The sequence below is a fragment of the Solenopsis invicta genome, chromosome 2, assembly GCF_016802725.1.
Source record: "Solenopsis invicta isolate M01_SB chromosome 2, UNIL_Sinv_3.0, whole genome shotgun sequence".
In the NCBI taxonomy this organism is placed as follows: Eukaryota; Metazoa; Arthropoda; class Insecta; order Hymenoptera; family Formicidae; genus Solenopsis; species Solenopsis invicta.
The window spans coordinates 4380760-4402038 of record NC_052665.1 but is presented as its reverse complement, the minus strand read 5'-3'; the positions used below and the strand labels follow the sequence as shown (position 1 = coordinate 4402038).

General features: G+C 38.8%; 1 protein-coding gene across 1 annotated transcript in view; it reads left to right on the top strand.

Moving 5' to 3' along the window:
• Positions 1 to 21279, top strand: part of LOC105199128 — a 136139-nt gene that overhangs the window by 38570 nt on the left and 76290 nt on the right. The window lies entirely within an intron of this gene.

Below are 21279 nucleotides of genomic sequence, written 5' to 3'. Positions count from 1 at the left end.
TTAAAAAATTTTACTGATGAGGTAAAATCCATTTCAAATTCGTCGAAGTAACTAGTACTAAAGTTTAATTTATTTATTCCAGAAAATACAGAATTTGCGTGTAAGATTACACGTTTTTATCAAAATGTTTATCAAAAATTTATTTCTGATAGTACTTTTAATTTATCATATTTGCGACATTTTGATTTTAAAATAATGTTACGGTTTTACTTATTCTAGTTCTTATATATATACATGTAACAGATGTGTCTATGCAGTACTCTTTTTGCGGGAGGGAACAGGGAAAATTGTACAAAGGAGACGTTTTTAGGCAACTCGTCCGGAAATTAATCAAGGGACGAAATTACTTTCGTTAGTGAGGGATCCGACATTCCATCTCGCGCGCGAACATTACCGTCTGACATACGATGGTGCTATACTACTTGGTGCTTCACTAATAGCAAGCTGACTCACGTCGCGTCGAGGAATGAACCAGTTTCAAATTTGGGCAATTGGGCAGCTTCCAGATTTTCAAAAAAATGTGATAAATTTTGATCGCATTGGAAGAAATAGAGCCTGAAATAACTTAAACGAAATCTTTTGATTTTTTCATGATGATTGAATTCTATTATGATAGCTTCTCGAGAAATCGTACTCAGAACATTAGAAGTACTTAAGCTTCTACTTTTTAGTTGTTAATCCCGAATAATAAAATATGTGAATATTAAAAAGAAAGCAGAAGAATCATAATTATTATCCGACGTTTGAAAATCCGGACAGTTAAAGATGAATTGATAAATTAGAACATCGAATTGATTGATTAGATCTATGACGCAAATAATCTGGAATTTTTTGCGGTTTCTTTCCTGCATATTTTTACATTTCTTTCGTAGCATTTTACAATGTGAGATACTATATTATTCATGAACACGCTGAATTTATTTCGACGGAATTTAAACGTAAGTGTATTAATCGCGAGCATATTAATTACAGAGCTAATAGTTTCCACTTTGCATATCGATAAAGCGGTAATCAAAAACGACATTAACCGTTAAATTAATGCTTGCAATCAATCACGTGGAACATACATTATATGATTATTAGGGGATCTATCTATCTATCTGTCTACGTATTAGCATAGTTTAGACTTTTTTACGTCATCACGCGGAAGGGACTTTCCCAATGATGATTGACATTATGACTTTTCTAGTAATAAAATTTCCGTTACTATGGTAACAGCATTTAATGTGCTCACCGCGACCAACGACGCGGAAGTGGATTCGTGACACGATCGGTTGCGTTTCCGGTTCCAGCGATAAGGTGCGAGTAACAGTCCATGTTGCATGAGCTAGGTTTCAAGGAAAAGAGATTTTAATGCTTAGGGGAACTATAAATTTCTGAAAGCTCTGGTACCTCTGAAAAGTGGATGACGTAAATCTTTATTTTATTACACAAGTGCGTTTCGTGATTTTTACGATCTATTTCTGTCATGGTTTGACAATATATTGCGATTTATTGAATATTGAAGACAAATTAAAGTACTAGACGGTTTTAAATCTTTCCAGTTTTAAATCTTAATGAAGGTATAATATAGCGAAACGAGACAAATAAAAATTTTTATTAAAGCTAAGCCTGATTGAGAAAATGTCTGGAGACGTGATCTCGACATTTATTTTCTCTTTAGAAGCTTAATTAATCGGTAATTGTTAATTACTGTAGATACCTACAGTAGATTTCCATTAGGAAAAGGATCAAAGCTAAATTAGCTGCAGGATTTCTGAAAAGAATATCGAGCGGTTTTACACGATACTTTGTGTTGCACGTTACGCTTTGTACCGTGATTGTACAATCCGAAAATGCTTCTCCGGTCTTTTATTCGCGCCAAGGGAAAGCACTAAGACCGAGGCGTTTATCCGTTTCTCGAGAGAAGGGAACACGGCTGCTTTTCGTAACGCATATCCGTTTCGTGCAGAAGGTAAACTCGCAAAAGCGATGCTACCGTTAGTTTGCGACATAGGAAAAGAACGGAAGGTAGAAGCTGGCTTTGTTCCTCGTTCCTTTTGTTTAAAATCTCCGCGTAGCAGCTTGCCGTATTTCCGACACGAAACGAAGGCTTGCGCGAGACGTGACGCGAGTGTTTCGCATATATACGTTCGATGGCAACGCGCAGATGCAAATTCGCGATGCTAATAATGTATACGTTAGCTCGTACGTCTGCTGGGAAACGATAATCATCGCGGATGTACAACGGAGACAGAGCTTACACACGTCGAAATAATGCCGAAGCGATATTTGGTCCTGGAATCGCGTGTTCATACGATTTATTTTTTAGCAATTTATTTTTTATAATCAATTTATTTACAATTTATTTTTTATTAACAATATTTTGGATTCAATAACGGTTTTTTTTAAATTCTTTTTTAATTTTCTCAGAAAAAATTGACTGATAATTGAAAAAGTTAAGTTGCTCTTTTATCAAAATTAAAGCTTGTCAATGTCAATATTTGATACTGAACAATTACGCTTATAGGGTACACATTACGAAAGTAAGATGAAATAATATTAATACAGTAATAATAATACGTCAATCATATTTATTATGTAATTTGTCAACATATGCGTCGTGTAATTAGTGTTATTGCATAACTTTATTTATTTCGTTGAATTCGCATCAAACCAAATTTGACTATTTTGTTTCATTGTTTATTCTCTTGTTTGTCAATCATTTTATAAAGTAATCAGAAAGTTTATTCTTATCATTTGAGTGTTTTTTTTTTTTTGAGCGGTTGAAAAAGAAATATAAATGGATATAGAATACTTTTTAATTTATTTAAATTTGTTCCAAAGAGATTACGATTAATATCATGGTGTAACCAAGATGATTATGAATTGTTAAATCTTGTGGAAAATACGGAAAGAAGTGCATAGATTTTAGAGGAACGGAGAACGAAATTTATTAAAATAATTTGCTGACAACGTAATTATCTACACAAAAGAAAATTTTCTTGTTTTTTTTTTTTTGTTTATCTCTACCAATATATAAATTTATCGTAATATTGCAAATTTATTTGTCCTTGTTCTATATATACCGTATTTCTGCAAGACTCTTGGGATTATAAAAAATCGATTTCGAATATAAATAGCTTTCATTCAGTCTGTACTCTGGGAAAATGACGCAAGCAAAGTTGTTGGAATGTTATAATTCAGCATTTTAATTTTTGATTACATAAATTTAATCTGCAAAGGAAGTAAAAAGAATTCTGTGTGAATATGTGCAATAGAATGAGAATCACGTTGTATCAATTTTATATATGCATAGAATTATTTTTCCTAATCTTGAAGTTATCGAAAAATATGTAATGGAAAATATTTTTTTTTATAATTTTTATATATTTTTCATTAAAATCTTCTGAAACTCTTTCCTATTGTGACAGGTTTTCTTGCAGGGATGGGACGTATTTTCAATCCCTACTTGAATTACGCGCATCGCAGCCCAGAATAAAAGGTTTGCCTCTAGTTCGCGGAACGAAAAGTTTCATGATCTCAAATGGCATTGCTACGAGCATAAATGCAAGCGTTATTTACGAGACAGCGGTAAATTGCTCGTTGTAATTTATGGACGCGTGTTCCGCACCGTAAAAGAATTTCAGATAATGGTACCAAACCTGTTCTTCAATAATCAATTCGTCGTCTAACGCGAAGACGCGGAGACGCGGACACGTGAATCGAATTCGTAGATACATGACACTATAAAACGTTTGATTCCAAAGATGTACGCGAGTATCGAAAGTCGTTACTGATATTCGTAAATTAAACTAGGAGAACTTTAACTTTATGCAAAGCACTGCTCGTAAAGAAGTCGTTTTTACAGCTATCTTGCTATCTTTACATTTATCTTGATCAAAGTAATACCGCCGTGGGCGATGTCTTTGTTTCTAACGATATTTATATGTAAATGCTGGCTTATGCATGAATTTGTTTGACATGACAAGTATCTCCGTAATTGTATCTCGTATAAGCAAACGATTTTAAAACTCTGTTATCTCTTTAAGAAAATGGACGCTGCTCGTTGACGGGAGAGCCATTATCGTTGCTGTTATCGAAATATTTGTTTATTCGAATATTGCGTCTCCCTATTAGTTTGGATAATGGAAGTTCTATATAACTTTTCTATTAACGTACCCTTACTTTGTCTTTGCCTTGTCGCACTCTTTGTCGTAGGACGCTCGTCCTGTTTCCTCATTCATCTTCTTTCCATTTTGACCTTTAATCGAATAATCGTTTGTACACAGTCCTCGTGTACGTCGCTCCGATACAGGAGACTCCGGAGTTTAATATCCGTTGTGACAAGCTGATACGTGCCTTTTGCTCTTCCTTCCCACGCTCGGAGTTTTCTCCTCCATAACGCAAATCAGAATTATACAGATCGGGAATCTTGAATTTTAATTCACGTTGTCCGGAACAGGATGTTTGCGGAAGTTCCGTTCCGCCGTGAAAATTTTAAAAGTATATACGCAGAATGGTATTTTACCGTGAGACTTAATTTTATCTCGTAAAGCAGACGTAGCGAAGAAAGTTTAGACTTTAGTGAAAAGGAAATAGCTGAACTTCCAGGCGAATTCAATCGTAATGAGGACGTGCGATTCTTCCGACGGTTGCGAGGATTGTACGAGAGCTAATATCTAGAACGACGAGATCTCGAGAAGCGTGATAGCCTCCGATCAAATTTTCTTGAAAAACGACATGACCTTCGATAGAGAGTCTCTGAACTGTGAAAGAGAATGTGTATTTGGCGTGCCCTACATATCCCTTTTTATATATAGTATATATAGATATCATATCGAAAGGCGTTAGTTTTGTTTTGCGACTGACACATTTTTGAAATTTATCATCTGTCTCGCGTTATCTCGGTCAGCTTGTTCGAGTAACCGGCACGTTGCATTTTCACCGACCGAACATATTTGTATCCTGCCAATTTTTACTCCATTCCCACAATTTCTCCACAAACGAGTCGAGACAGATCAGTTAAAATTGTTCTTCTTCGACGCGCACGCTGCAGTCCATTGCCGTCTTGAAAGAAAAATTACGTATTTGAAATAGAAAAAAAGGGAAAAAGGACAGTGAATTCTCGGAAAGAAACTTGATAAACCCTCTTTTCACGTTTCCGCGAAACGTATTTATAAATTTAGAGAGCAGTTTTAGATCTAAAAATGTTGTTGCACTTGAGATGGCTTTTAGGATTATCTCTAAGTCGGAGACAGTTATCTACATACTCCATTTAAAAATTAACGCTATATTTTTGCTTCAATATTTGAATTGCCTTTGGGCGTTAATACTTCAGACATATTCATTTAGTTTTGAGATTTATTTCGTAAGCAAACTTCGTAAAGGCTTGTATAAATTTTTCGGCTTGTAGAGAGTTCTCGGCCCGCAGCAACGAAACTCATTTGTTTTCATCCTCTCACATATTTATATTGTTTGCCTCAAAAATTACTGCAAGAAAGATTTTCATATAAGCGTCAGTTTTAAAATCTTAAAATTTGTGAAAGGTTTTACGAAGCTCCTTTTCCTCCGGTTCTTTTCTCTCGGGAAATATTTACTCCACTGTATCTACTCTGTCTTTCTCATGTTTCTTTTTTTCTTTAATGCTATTTCTACTCCTCTACTTCCTCGAAGACTTGGACATGTCAAGATGGTATTTTCGCTAAAACTATTTGAAATTTTTCCTGCATATGTACGAGTCTCTCGCACAGAGAGAGGTCCCTTTCGCCTCGACCTCGCGCTTCACCGCTTTTCTATCTCTCTGCCCACCCTTTCTCTCCATCTCTGTCTTTCTCCTCCCCCTCTCTTTCTCTCTCTCTTTTCTCCCTCATCTTTCACTCCGTATTCGCTCTACCGCCTTTCCCGTCCCGTCCGCAGGGACGATTGACGTATCGATTCCAGTAGGGTGGTGCAGTCTGGCCTTCGCCACCGTGTCTGCGTGTTCCAAAAGTGCTGGCGTCGTCTGTCCCGCCGTTCTTCGTCTCCCCCGCGTCCTCCGTCTTCGTCCCCGTTCACCCCCTGATCTCCTCGTCGCTCTCCTCGGCCTCCTTCTCTCTCTTCTCCTTCGTGACGCGTCTCCTCCTCGTCTCAAAATCAATGGGTCGAGTGCTCGCGGTCGAGCGCGTGAGAATCCGCGGCGACTAAAGTCCGCCGCGTGTGTCAGGAATCGAGAGATCGTCGGACTATACCACGAGTTTTCGACCCGTCCGTCACACGGCACACGCGACACATAACCGATCTCGCTTCTTTAATTTATCCGACGTGGCCATTGAATTTCGGTCATTGAAATTCGGTCGAGTTCGGTCGAAGGACGTCGCGACGACACGTCGAATCATTATCGATCGTGACACCCTGCTGATAATTTGGCGTCTCGTATTAGCGATGCGACGACGTGATGGGCGCAGACGGGCGTTGTCGCACGGCCGGTTTCAGATAGTCTGTTTGCGTAGGAAAAGCAACCTACCGAGAGAGCAATCGAGACGGTATAGAAGCAAAGCTCGTGCTCCACTTTCCAATTTACTTAGGAAAGTTGAGGAAGTCTTTCACATACGTGCTTTCAGTTCCAGCTGAAATTGCTTGCATGTTTTATTTTATTTCTTTTTAAATTTCAATCAGAATAAATAAATTTGATAATTTAGTGATTGAATTGAAATTACAAATTGATATTTTGTCGGATATTTCTTTCATTTTTAACTGATATTTACCTACAAATCTAGATTACGAAATTATGTTCAATAAAATGTCGAAAAAATGGTTACTAGGTTCGTAAGTATTATCGTGTGTTTCGCACCTATCAATTTTCGGTTATATTTGACGCTCCGGAAAAACTGATGGCGGACCTGGAAATGTCACGAAAATAATACAGCGAGCGAACAAATGCGCGAGAGCGGCCAGGTGTGGTACGTCAATGCGATTGCTATGAGAAAAATGTTTGGGTGTACATCCAAGATGACGAGCAAGGGGATGGGAGGTGGATCGTGCTTTTATCCCAACACGAATAGCATATTCTGTAAAGGAGATCTATACGAAGGTCGTCACCCGCGAAAAGTACGGCGTGTTTCATAGCGTAAAAATTTTTAAAACTTCCGTTTCATTATGACTCCAATGACAGTTCTTTAATTCGACTTTTATTGCATGTATTTATTATTTATAAAAATACTGACATTTTATTAGTGTTAATGCTAATTGATAAAAAAAAATATAAATTAAGTTTTTAATTACGGTTGGAATTAATGTTATGAAGAATTTTAAGCAGAAGTTTTTGCTCTTATTTAATGGGAAGAATAGAACTAATGTTTTAACAGTCTTGGAAATTTTTGCCTATAGCTCGCAACGAGCCGTCGTAAATTGTGCCCCGCAGGGCACAACCTGCCGTTCGATAGTTTCCACTTGGCTGCTTCAACAGGTAGGCCAGTAACTGCGATATCATTACGGACGTTTAATGTCCCCGTGAATCCGACATCAGTTTTAACGCGCTCATAGATTTCATTTTGCCCCTCGAAAGTGCATTACGTTGTTGACACTCCCTAATATCAGCGATAACACGAATTACAGGAACTAAGCTTTCTAGAAGTTAGAGAAAAAGCTGCCGTAATTGCTTATTATCGGATATTATTTTTTTTTATAAAAGTTGCTTAATTAAAAAGAAATGTATTATGAATGAAATTTAGTTGACTACTTTGTCAGTGACATTCGACAAATAAAGGTTAGTTTACATATTACGTAATGATAGATTACACGCTGAGTTTAAGTTAACAATTTAATTTAATAAATTCTTACCTTATTACTAATATCAGAATTGTGTGTGGAATCATTTTCACATCCCCCTCCCTTTCGCCGCTCTTTCACTCTTGTCATCCAGCGATTTCTACTTTAGCTTACACGTACCGAGTTAGTCTAAATGCGTGAGCACGAGGCGGCAAATCCTCTTAGAGCAAGCTAATTCGTTGCGTTTGAGAGACACGTTAATACGGTAGATGCTCGTAAGTGCAATGTGAATGCAAAAAGGGAGAGAGATAGAGGGACAGAGAGAAAGAGAGAGAGACACGCTTGCTCAGTTGTAGAGGGAGAAGCAATTTGCAACGCCTTTACAATGGACAAATGGCGGCACGCTTTTATGATACACGCGTACGTATATCACTCGTTGCTGGTGACACTCGTTCCTGTCGTTTGTCACGCTGCCGTTTCCAAGCTCTTATTGTACTTTTTGTAAGCTCTTTGAGCGTTAACGTTTCATTCTATAATAAAATGTTGCTCTATAATAACGTTTGCTGAAATCTTGAGCGAAACAATTTACCATTCTCTCGAAAAGTAGGAAAATCAAGGTGCTGTCGTTCTATCTTTTGAAGCGTCCGTTTTGTGTCGTTCTGTAACGAGCAGGAGATGAATTTTCAATGACCACTCTTTGTCTGGGATAATCGAGTATTCTTGCCGAATCTCTCGTAAACGCGGCGATGGACTTAGCATTCACAATCGGTTAAAGGGTTAATCACTCGACAGATACGCGAATTGAATTCGGCATACAAAGCAGACCGTGAATGAGTCAGGGTGATAATGCGGGGTGACAAATCGGCTCAAGGTTGATGTCCAGACGTATTAATAACGGCCAGGTCGTGAGGTCATTGACTACCCGGTCAATTTGCGATTACGTCGCGCCTCGTTCGTGTCTCGGGGTTGACGATATCGTGAAATCACGAGAACAACACCGCGCGTGTCTTACGTAACGAAAATGAGTATTTTGTTTACTGAAAATCACGCAAGCGTAATGGCACGGTACGGCGACCGCGATGCATTCGGATTTATCGACGATTCCGTTTGGCTTTCGACGTTTGGTAAATAAATGATTAAAACGTTATAAAAATTTCCGTCCGTAGCTGTCCACGCGAATTTATTTTTGGATCTGGTCCAGAAACGCGAACGTGCAGCGCCAGCTCGAATCCGAACATCGCTCTTCTTAACTGATTTAGCACGTTTCTTTATGGTACCGCGCCGTAACGTTGCTATTAATCATCCTACTTAATTCACATTTAATGTGAATTTGAACTTTTTCTTTGCCACACGGAAGGAATAACTTTGTGGCTGAGTCCCAAGTAGGCTCGTTTAATATTTTGGGCAAGTTAGATTATGCAAAGCATCTCAAATAAATATTCAGTCGTTACGACATCGTAAAATTTTTATATTTATAGAGCTTGAAGACATCCTTTTGATAAATAAATATAATATGATGAAATATAATATAAAATACACTAGAGTCTTTAATTATACTTTTGTTATCTACTGAATGTCTTATAAATTTCGCAGAAACTAGATTGATTTTTAAAGTCAAGTTGTAGAATTAATTATGTAGAATCGTGGATGCAGCAATTGAAAAAATGCAGAGTGGTGCGCGTTGGTATTTTATTAGAAATGGATTCGAGGCAAATAATTTCTTTAAAGCTGTATGCAATTTTGGTACCTTTATTGCTTATTCGCTTGTTAATCGATCATATTAATGTACTTTTAATCTAGGTTAATTAGGAGAGCCAGGAGTAATTACTAGATTCTGATCGGGGCGTGGCCAATGTCAAGCTGACCATTGTTTGACACGTCACCGCCATTATCGGCGCGGTTGATTAATGAAATTCTGCTAGTCCCCTCAAAGTGCTCTTCTGCTGAGAGACAACGTCGAGAACTTTGCGACGGATCATTTAATAACGTTAATGAAATATCTGTGGCTTCGACATGTGATGCTGTCCTCTTAATTATTACTATTGGAAGTTCCGCGACTTTTCCTTTTTTCCAGCTACAAAAAAAAAAAGAAAAAATGAATAGGCCGGCTAGGTAAAATTTGTTGATAAATTGCGAAAGATTAAATTAGTATCATCATTTCATTCTGATACTAAAATACCATGCCAAGAAACATTTACAGTGTTTGATTGTTTCTATAAAATATTAAAAAAATTCAACATTTTTAAAGAAGAATTATATTAGCGCAATGAAGCCTTCTGTGAATTCAGCTCTTACTAGTTGGTCAGATGTTCACGCATTTGTTTCAACTAGAGCCGTAGTTGTGTGGCAATTGTCGCATTGAGTTAAATAAAACGACCTTTAAAATAACAAGGTCTTAAATCCTTCTTAGGGGACACGCTTCATAGATTCTAGGTAACAGAAAGAAAGGGGACGCGGTAACAAAGTGGCGACTTCTCGGTGAGCGAAAATCTCTGTAAGAACAATTCGACGCTAATTGCGAAGTTGCTAGAAATAAGCACCGACAGGTATTGGATTAATCAAGCCGTACCGGGAGAATTAGGGCGCGATTGCGGTTGCAGGTTGCTGGTTTTGTCCCGTCTACCCGCGTTCTGGCACGATCTAGATAATTGCGGAATGTCTGAGTGTGACCATGGCCTGCCTTTCGTGCGCTGTGAATCTAGGAAATCCAATATTCTAGGAAAATGGGGTACAGCTGTGCGTAAGGCCTGAAGGTCTCTTCACCGCGAAAAGACGATTTCCATAGTCCTTCGCTTTGTCCTTTCGAATGAGGACAAGCTCTTGTTCCACCTGGAACTTAAGAATATTTAGAAAGAATCCTCCAACGAATTCCTTGAAATTTCTTCGATTTTATTAGACACTCTTTTTTTTTCTTTGCAATAAACAAGAAAATTTACAACACATGTATCTGGAAATTTTTGACATCGCAAATTTTTTCCTCCGCAAACAATTACTAATTCAGTTTGATTTACCTTTTCTCAGAGTCAAATTAAAATTTGTTAAAATCTCGTTTTTTTAGAAATTGTGTATTTCACATTTAATGGATTCATTATTTGTTAAATTATTGTAAAATTTATTTACAAGAACGAGAGGACTAGAAGAGAGATATAATGCTGACTTTCAGCTGTCCGATAACGGCGAGAGATATCGGTTTGCAGGAAACCTTTGATTGATACGTGTGAACCGCGATTGGCAACTTTGTCTCTCTCTCCCTCGGATCCCTCGGGATCGTATCTAACACACGTGAAATTCCCGACAGGGGTTTTCGAGGGATGTAGGCTTTGTGGAAGGTCTCGTTTTGCTTGGACCTAGGCTGGGATTCGGCTTGATGGATTATAGCACGTAATAGTAGTTATATTATCGTGCAAGACAGAAAAGCAGAAATCCGTATACGTCGTGGAAATGTAAGATGTGAGTCACAGTACAGCAGTTAGGCACCTCTTCAGTTAACTTGCAAACGTACCGTGTAATGATATGTTCGCAACATTAACTTAATAGCTTTGAGTATTGGATTTACTTAAACGAAGAGAGAGAGAGAGAGGAAAGAGAAAGTGACCGCGTTTAGAGGAAGAAATCGATATTAAATTTTTAACAGAGAATTTGTATTTCTAAAAATTTGTATTTATGTAAATGTATATTTGCTCAATTTTCATTGATTTGTTATACGTCTAATTAACTTTATAGTACACTGTAAAATTTTTTTCTCAAAATTATACACTATAATGGGTGTAAAGTTACTAAATATTTGTAAATTTCCACGCATTTATAAATTTGTAATATATAAGGGTAACATTAATTTTGTAATTTGTAATTAAATAGATTGCAGAAGTAAATTTACAACACGTGTGGAAGGTTATAGAAATGATGAGATCAATACATTTTGCAATTGTATTACATATTATATATTCAAATATTGTCTATCATACATGTTGTAAACAATTGAATAACTACTTACTGTACCTGCACCTAGTGATACTAAGTAAGCAGGGTTTTCATGCAGGTGCATAGTGAACGTTAATCGCATTACACAATTTCACAGCGATATATGAAACATTGTTGCATTACGTAATCTTACAAAAATTTAGATAATTACATATAATATTTAAATATTCTGTTGTATACGTAATTTCCTGTATAAAATAAGATATATTTACTCAATAAAAGCAAATCTATATTTTTTGTGGAATTACACAATTTCTAAAAAATTACATGATTTTTTTTATATTTACGGAACTAATCGTGTAATTTTCACATCTATTATATGTAAATTTACTAAATTTTTTACAGTGTAAAAAGATAACGCAATTCTTAACTTCTGCTGTAGTTTGTGTTCAAATATCAAAGGTCAAATGACAAATCTTTTAAAGGAGATTGATCCTGAAATATCCTAAATGAAGTCCGAGAATGATATACATACTACATGAATATTTCATTATGTTATCTTGGGTTTGTTAAATATAGAATATTTTCCACGTTTTTATTACACGGAACGGACGATTTTGCTAAAATATCTAAGAATTTAGCTGGATACAGGTCTAAAAGTAATTTTATTAGACCATCAAAATAATTATGTAGGACTTAAACGGGTTGCTAGAATGTCAAAACTTTTTGCAATATTGCTTATTATGTTCAAACTTTATAATTATTTTGATGGTCCAACAAAATTCTCTTCAATTTTGTATTTTTAACTAAACTTTTAAATATGAAAAATCATTTTCTCTGTATCATGTAACTTTTTATCCCGATACAGTTATTGAAAAAAAAATTAATGAAATTATATGCGGGCGTGTGGATCGCAAAATTACATTTTAATGAAAAAGTATCGTTTATTGAAATATAAGAATAGAATAGATAGCTGCTACAGAAATATCAAGTATTTTCTAAAATAGACTACACCGGAAAGGGAAAATAATTGAACAACTGACCTAAGAAATAGATAGCACGCTGTCGCACGGAACACGAAAATGAAACGTTTGATAACTGGACCGAAAAACACTAAGCAGTTTCTTGCATAAAATACTATGGGACGGGTCTTATCTGAAGAACACTGAATGTCCTTTTATACAAAGTAAAGGAAAAAGGTCTTGGTATCTCGGAAACGGAAAAAGCCGAGTGCTCTTTTATAGCAGACACAAAAAAAAAGAATCTCATATACACAGTTGAAATAAGAAAAACTTAATATTTTCTCCAATCGAATGCGGACCGATATCTAATTGCAGAATCTGGCGACCTATTTTGGGATAACATCTATTTCGTAAATATTTTAGTTTGAGGCGTGTATTGTTAGAAGTCTAGCGGCAGAGACGCGACGACATGTGTGCGTAAAGTGAAAATTATGGGAGAGCGCGCTATCGAATTTTCTGATGATCATGCTCTAGATTAACTTTAATGATGTTTATTCCTTGCTGGAAAAGTGTAACCACTCCTCATAGCTTGCAGCAGTTTATAGTTCGCGGATCACGTCGCTGTCAGAACTCCCGCAACATCGTTAACTTGCACCGGGAGAGGGATTCTCTCATGAATTCGCTGTGTATCTAACTCGACAATATCGTTATAATTCCAGAGAGTTGTTGCAGCGTTCGATAATACGGCAAATATGTTATGATTATCGTGTGCGCTTGTGCTAATATAATTATAAAATTACACCGCAAGAAAGACAACGTAAATCTCTGCCTAGCTGCGGAAAGTTTTGCCATACGTGACATTCTATTTACTTTAAATGAAATGTGTCAGATAATGCCTTAAGATGTTTCGGAAATAATCCTTAACTGCAACAATCAAGTTAACTACACAAACATTAGGTAAACCTCCCCTATCTCTCGCACTATGGGCCAATATTATCTCTTTAAACGGCAATTGTTACGTCAAAAGTTTCCCTTCCATAGCAATGTTAATGTTTTAAGTGGTTTAACAAATGCTCGCAATAATCACTTTAACGTTAGCCGATTTGCTCGACTTTCCGTACTGCCACCGAAGAAACGCATCGACACCGGGAGGGTTGCGCGTCTTGCGCCAACCAATGCAAGAGAGAGAAAGTTTCCTTTTGTTAGAGAAAAGGAAATGGAACGCGAACTTTGGCACTTTATCTTATTTCGCGGTGTCAGTTCGCGTCTTGGTAAACAACGTCTTTGATCACCACCGTTTTACCTAGTTCTCACGACAGTCCGAGGTCGGAGGAAATATTTATTTCTCTCGTTACTTTGGAATTTTATACTTTGCATATAGGGGTGATTTGCGTATCCGATCGGTAAACATTTGCTAGGCTGCAGTTTTAATGCAAGCGCGATACTTCGAAGGTTTGTGTTTCTTCCTTGTTTGAGGTATCATATCTCCTCGAATCAGATGAGCCGACCTCGCATCGAACATTTACGTAACTCGTGACCGATGATTATAAACTTGTCACACAGCGATCGTGACGATAATAGCGCACTTCAAATAAGAATAACATCTCGTTTTGATTGCACATTCGAAGTATCGCTCATCGGCGAGTGAAAGATACGGCTACCGCGTATCGATGTACAACAAAGTTTCACAATTCTGCCATAATTTTCGAGAAAGGTCGCTCATTTCCAGAATGTCTGACGTAAAATTATTCAGTGATCCTTGCAGCACCGTGTATTTTCTCTGCGGTCGGCCGACCGATTTAGACACCCCGATTTAATTCACCAAGAGGCGCGGATTTAGATCCTATCCGTGGGATTTATTGTTCCACAAGCCTATTGTGTGAATTGTATTTGCGAACGTCATAATTCTCGGATGATATTTTTAGATATTCTACAGACTTAAAAATGTTTGCTTCTCTTTCGGTATGTTAAAATCAATGTTTTTCTTTGTTAAACCCTCGAGACTATTTAGACAATTTTATTATGGGCTTTAGGGTTTTACGCCAAAAGGATTGCGTGTAACGTACAGAGGAGGGATTTTCTGTTTACCATTATGCAAGCTGCATCAATATCTTCTATTTCGAAATCAAGAGAAATGTACGAAACGTTGTTTATGCAACCGCTCTCTCGTCGGGAGGCGAGTTATCACACGCGTCGGTGCATGAACGTCGGCGATACGCTCTGTATCTTTCGATTTGGCCTCAAGTCGGCCGCTGGCTCGTGACAAAAGGAACTTGTCAGACATAATGGCTTAAGAGTACTCGGGGAAAACGTGCGCGAAGTTGAGTCCCTTAACGACGAGAGCTCCACCGACTGACGTGGACGTGTGTTACGACACCTCGTGTTTCCAATCTCGTACGAGACGGTGCGCCTGTCAACTCTAGTCAGAGATTGGGGGTTCCCAGGTGATTCGGATGACGTACGAGAGCTCTACGTGCGGTGCTGCAATCGGAAATTCGCGCAAAGCCCAAATCTCCGCTCCTAGAACGAGTATCGACTTTTTCCGACCATCATAACGATGCTTAAACATTTTTCGTATCCTTCTTCTCTCGAATCCCTTTTATCGTATCTGATATCGTCATACTATGTTTAGGTTTCATACGGTGCTTTGATACACCTCTTGGCTTCTACGTAAGTTTCTCTCTTGTAATTTCTCCCATCCTTTTAGGAAATATAATGGAGAAGACACTACATATCGAAAGCATTGGCCAGCCTCATTTGGTTCTCTTCCAACTATTGTTTCAAAATTCGGTTTCTTGTGTCAAGGTTCACTTCTATTTCGGGTGTGTACGAATATCGAACGGCGTACGATCGATGACGGGGGAATTTTCGTTGGCGTTCGGTAAGGCAGAAATGTTGCATCAAAAATAATCGCGTTGTGCATTATGCATAGATCCGACATTTAATTCGGCGAGAAACTGAGACACGCTAATAATCTTCCACGCGTGACTTTCACATTCGTACGTAGAAATTCGCGTGTGCATCGCGGCAATGTGATATACGAGGAACGAGGTGGAAATGCGGTTGGTAAATTGTAGCTTTGTTTCACGCAGCGCGTGCGGACGCGCGTATCACGTGTATGACCATTTGCACGCGCCGACTTTATCTGTAGCTGCGGACGTACGCGATATAACACAGGTAATCTTTTTTCATCCGTCGCCGTCGCTCGACCACGTACACGTATAATGGAGACGAATCGTACGATATTATACGAACCTTGTAACGAAGCCCCGGCGGGGCTGCTTTAAATATATCTGGGTTTTCCGGGACCACTTGTCCCTAAAGTTTTTCGCGCTAATTATTTGCACGTACCAAATCTGTATCGCTGACACAAACTGAGGGAGAATTAATTTACGTAATTTACTCGATGTAAAACCGGCCCTCTCCGGATTACGTCCGTATCCCGCTCGTTTTAAACAGATGTGGTAATTCTTTCAGATAAGGATTAGAGTCAAAATCGTTTTTGTAAGATTTTTCTTTTTTTTCTTTCTTCTTTTTTTTATAAACAGAATGGCACGTGAAAATCCAGAGAGGGAATTTTCAATGATACATTTATACGAAGAAAGATATATTCCAACTCAAAATTTTTAGTTTTTGCAGCCGTTTGCAGAAACGTTCCGTAATTTTTGCGACCGATATAAATGATGCAATTATTCTCGATCGTAATAAGCATAAGAGGGAAGTCAGCGAGTCGATTGCTGAGGTCAAGCGAGAGAAGATGTAATATATTACCGATATATATTGTCGCCTAAATTCGCCGCTTTTTTCCACGTCGAAGAAATCTCATTCTATCTGAAAGGTCCTCATCGACCGTTCTGACGTCGTAAAAGAAAAGCGGGTGGGAAAAACCGCGAGAGGCTTTTCAGAGCGCGGACGCAGCTTTGTTTCGCTCCTTTCGTTCGGAAGCAAAAAATTACAAAGGAAGATGAGATAGATGTTCTCGCCTCCCTACAAAGAATCTATAAAGCTTCTTCTCTCTTGAATGCAGATGTAATTATGCCAATTTCGTGATCCCTGGGCAGGTGGCCGTCGTTCAAATCGTATCATATAAAATACGTTAGAACTTGCAATCCGCACGAATGACGGTTTGTTACTGTCGAATGTTTCCAATCGATAGTTAACAATCTGTTCGTTACGAAATCGGTCCATTAGGGAACAAAGTAAAGTAATATTGAATATTGATGAAGTGAACAGTTATTCAGACAGTTTCATTTTCAAAAGAACGTCATAATATTTCAATCATATTTTTAATGTGATTCGAATGTGTTTTATTCTTTCTGAATAAAATAAGTAATAATTAAAAAATAAATAGGAAAATTAAAAACAATGTAAATGATAAAATTACGTGATTTACAACGACGTTGTAGCTAACGTAAAATAAGGGAACAATATTTCTTTTCCTATATAAATTATTGTTAGCGATAATATGAGCGCGCATTTCATACGTGAAAAACTATTTTTCTTTTCGTGCGACGCACGGCTGAAATCGAAATTGTTTCAATAAAGCGTCGTGTTATTTTTATCATATATACGATTATATGTGTACGTTCGATACGAACGTAGCGAAACACAGATTTTATTCTAAACAACGTTACTGTCCATTTCTCCGTATTTTTCTTTTGACGTCGAACACAGTTTTTTCTATTCAATTATTTGCAAGTAGAGTTTCGCGCGTTGTGAAATTGAATAAAATCTTGGGCGTGACAATAAACAATTTCACAAGAATGGAGTAGATCTTCGGTGTAGAAATATGTTAGAAATATCGACGCAGCAGCAGAATTGAAATATATTTCGCGTGAGGTCATTCGCAAAGTATGAGCATACGTTAATACGATGAGCGCGTGGGAGAGAAGGTGGATAAGTTTGTGAACCAGTGGCCCGCAATTATTACTTCTTTGAAGACATGCTGTATGGTCATGTCAGCCAGACTTCTTGCTCGACATCACGTAACGGGGTGAAACGCTTCATCGCGAGGAAAGTCGTGCGTTTTATCGCCTCTAAACCGTGCAGAAGACAGTAGATCTTGAAAAAAAGGGGACGTGACGACACGGAAGGAACGGGCAGCGAAATTCAAAATGTTTTTGCCCGAGGGTGAACTTTGCGGTACGCCTTGCGAGCGTCTCGAGAACTTTTGAACGTGTTCATGTTCGCTCCGAGTGTAGAGAGAGAGGACTGGCGGTAAATTTCGAGCTATTGACTTTACTGTTTAGAGTTACTTGCGCGTAAGAGATAGCCAACATGGAAGAGGAGAGGAAGAACGTAAGCTACAGATACAGTTACCTCGTATTGAGAGCAAACTCGCAACTGTAAACTTTAAAGAAAATTAGGTCTTTTGTATCACGTTTCCGTTGCAATTCTTCTAAATTTTTGGTTTTAATGTACGTAACTGTATTTTCGTAATACATTAAGAATCAATTTGTAAAATCAGTGCTTATTTCTCCCTTTATTACGAAAGGAATTCATGTTACTAAAATTACAATCTCTTTCTCTCTTTTTTAACGTTTATTGTTTCAATTTTGAAACTGATGTCTGTGAAGGTAAGAACACTTGCGGATGAACATCTTATTTAGATATTATCGACGTTGTTAACTAAGTGGCAATAGAATGCAATCAAATCTACTTATATAGTGCGTCACGGACAATTTTCTAAATTCGTATTTTGAAATCCCATCAATCACTGATTTCGAACATGGTCGACACATTGACAGCGAGGCTGTGATTTTTCTCACGAAATCTGTTGGCCATCTTTTCTCGACCCATCAATCACGATTTCGCGATTAATACTGACGGTGAGACAGCTTTTTGAGACCGCTTAGCAGCAACTGTCCCTTTCGTCCCATATCGTAGCGATTACCGCCCTTTCACCATCACCGGAATCTTATCACCATCATTGCGTGATTATCGAATGGAATTGCGCTCGGGACTCTATCACAAACTTATAGCTTTCTAAAATTTTTCAAAGCACATAGCGTCACTGTTAAATTATTTCTTGCTAAAAGGCAATTAGAATGATAAATTAAACAGTTTGAAATTTTTCGATTTGTCCAATTTGCATTATTATTCTAGAATATTGAATTTATAAAAATGTAATTTAAATCTGTTGTAAAAAAATGAAAGCAAGTTACGAGTATGCTCCGCATATACAAATGCTTGAAACATTTTCCACATTAGTCAGCGTCTGCGGACGCAAAGGACTGTTACACAAATGTAATTAGACACGGACAAGCATGTACCGCGACAAGAATGTCTCGCGAAGAGACCTTAATGACGAGCGTATGGGGAGTCGATGTTCTTATTTGCTTCAACCCGCAAACAACACACTCGGTCAGAGAAAATTATACGTTATGCAGAGAAACCTGAGAAAGATCCTTTTCTTCTCGTGGTGTATAAATTTATTCAAGGTTTCCTTCTCCCGACGCCTCGCGGCGAACTAAAATCGCGTTAGCCCCGTTGTTGGACAAAGTTTGGTCGGACAGATGAAGAGAATTATCCGCGTAGACATACGAGACTGACAGCTCGAGAGATTACGCGAAAATTCGACTTGCGGAGACGCATATCGGATGCGAACGCGACAAAATTGAATCCATCGACCATCTATCGCAATTGTGTCGCGCGATACTCTTGGATATGAAATGTACAATGGATGCTCGCTTTTACCGAAATAGAGCGCGAAGACGCATTTTTCAAGACTCGTCTTCCGAGGAGGCGGAGAGACGCGATATCTCTCACAGTTTTAAACGTCTCCCAATTTATAATTTCAGAGCTCCTCGCTGCGGAACTCTCGCGACGACGAGCAGTCCCTTTTTTTCATCCTGAAAATCCGCTTGTCGGTGACAAATTTCCATGCAGGAGACGAGGAGCGCCGTTCTCATAAATTGCTTATATCGGATAAAATTCCGCGTTGCGTCGCGTACGCGCGCGTTGAGGAGGAAAAATTTACAGGCGAGCGAGTTATTGGGGTGTGAAGCGTACCGAAAGTGCATCACGCGCCGGAACAAATCACCACCCTTATGCTAGAGGCCACACCGCTCGACATCACGTTTGAGCCCACATGTCATCGGAGAGGTTGTACTATGAATTATTTACTTTTATCCGGCGCCCTTTCGCTGCGCTGAACAGTTTATATCAATTTCGCGGTGCGCAATGAAAAGTAAATCATATCAAACGCGGTCTTGAACTGTCTCCGTGCGTTTCGCCGTTACGACCGTTGCCGTTTCCACCGATAACACCGTACAACAATAAATGACATCGGTATATTACCCACGTCGCGAGTCGAGTTGGGAGCTTTATCTTCCGCGTGCCGTTCGACGAATGTTGCTTTTAATAGCGTACATATTGACGGTTCCCTTTCGCGATCTCTTAATAATTATCGTTAATTAACTTGGTAATTTTTAAGTACTTAGTCAATAATTCGGACGTTACCGCTTTAGTCTTCCTCGTCGGAGCAGTCGATATTGCCACGAGTGGTTTCGTTGCCACGTGCGACATGATAATTACTACGGCGGCGGGAGGTATCCTCCTCCCTTGCCTGTCGCCGCATATCAGCGTCCCCGCGACGACCGTGAGGCGCACCCTTTTTATAAAACCACTCGTCTCCATTTTCAGCTCGCATTGTTTCGCGCCAGGTGTAACGATATGTGCGTGTACGCGGGGAGGAGGACGGGGAAATCGAAGTGCAAAGTACGTTGTACCCGACGACGGGATCGTAAAGGAACGTGTGTGTCTTTTTATGTGCCTGCGTGCGTGTGCGCGCGTGTGTGTATATGCACGGATGTGCGTGTGGTCACTTTACGTCACGGAAAACGATGGATCGCGCACACGTGTCGGTGCGCTGCTCCGCCCTGCGTATGCAAACTACTCGCCCCGGCTAATGCATACGTAACGCGGCTACCCCAGGGGTTGCTTCAACAATGGCGTCTTATTATGAGACGAATTACGTCTCATAATCGCCGCAATTTTACCCCCTCCCCGCGCCCTTCCTCTCCGTCCTCCCGGAGACTCACTTAATCCTTCACGGGCCGCTGCCTTCAGCGCGAAACCAGCGGCAACATCACTTTTAATCCCGAGCGTACCGCTCGTGGCGACCTGTCGCGCTAGTAATTTAATCTATTGCCGTCTCTTCGAGGTAGGTAACTGGGATCGGACGACAAATGATGCGCTCTTATCTCGCTTAATATTCCTTCGGTCGTTAAATGTTCGGGTTTGATAAATTTAGATGATACCTAGCGATCAAAATTAATGATCGCGAAATTAACTATGCGCGTACATCGGGCGACCACTCGTCGTGCGACGACGCGCTTTACATAATTTTCACTCGAAGCAGTATTTACAATCACGTCTTGATTGAATGGAAAACGAGATTATTTCTGCGGAACGTGTCGCTCACAATTACGTGTAGAATTGTATCGCGAGATATACAGGTTGTCTAAAAAGCGGAGGTTTAAGAGTCTCTCGACAGATAAATTTTCTTTAAACTCCGGTTCGGAGCGTATAAAAAGATGTCATTCATCATGAGCCGTCTCTCCGGACGAAGACCTCAGACTTCTGAGGGTTACTGTGTCATTTATCACGCGACAAATTCCATCATTGATGGATTTATAGAACGTTCGTCGGCCGATAAACCAAACGA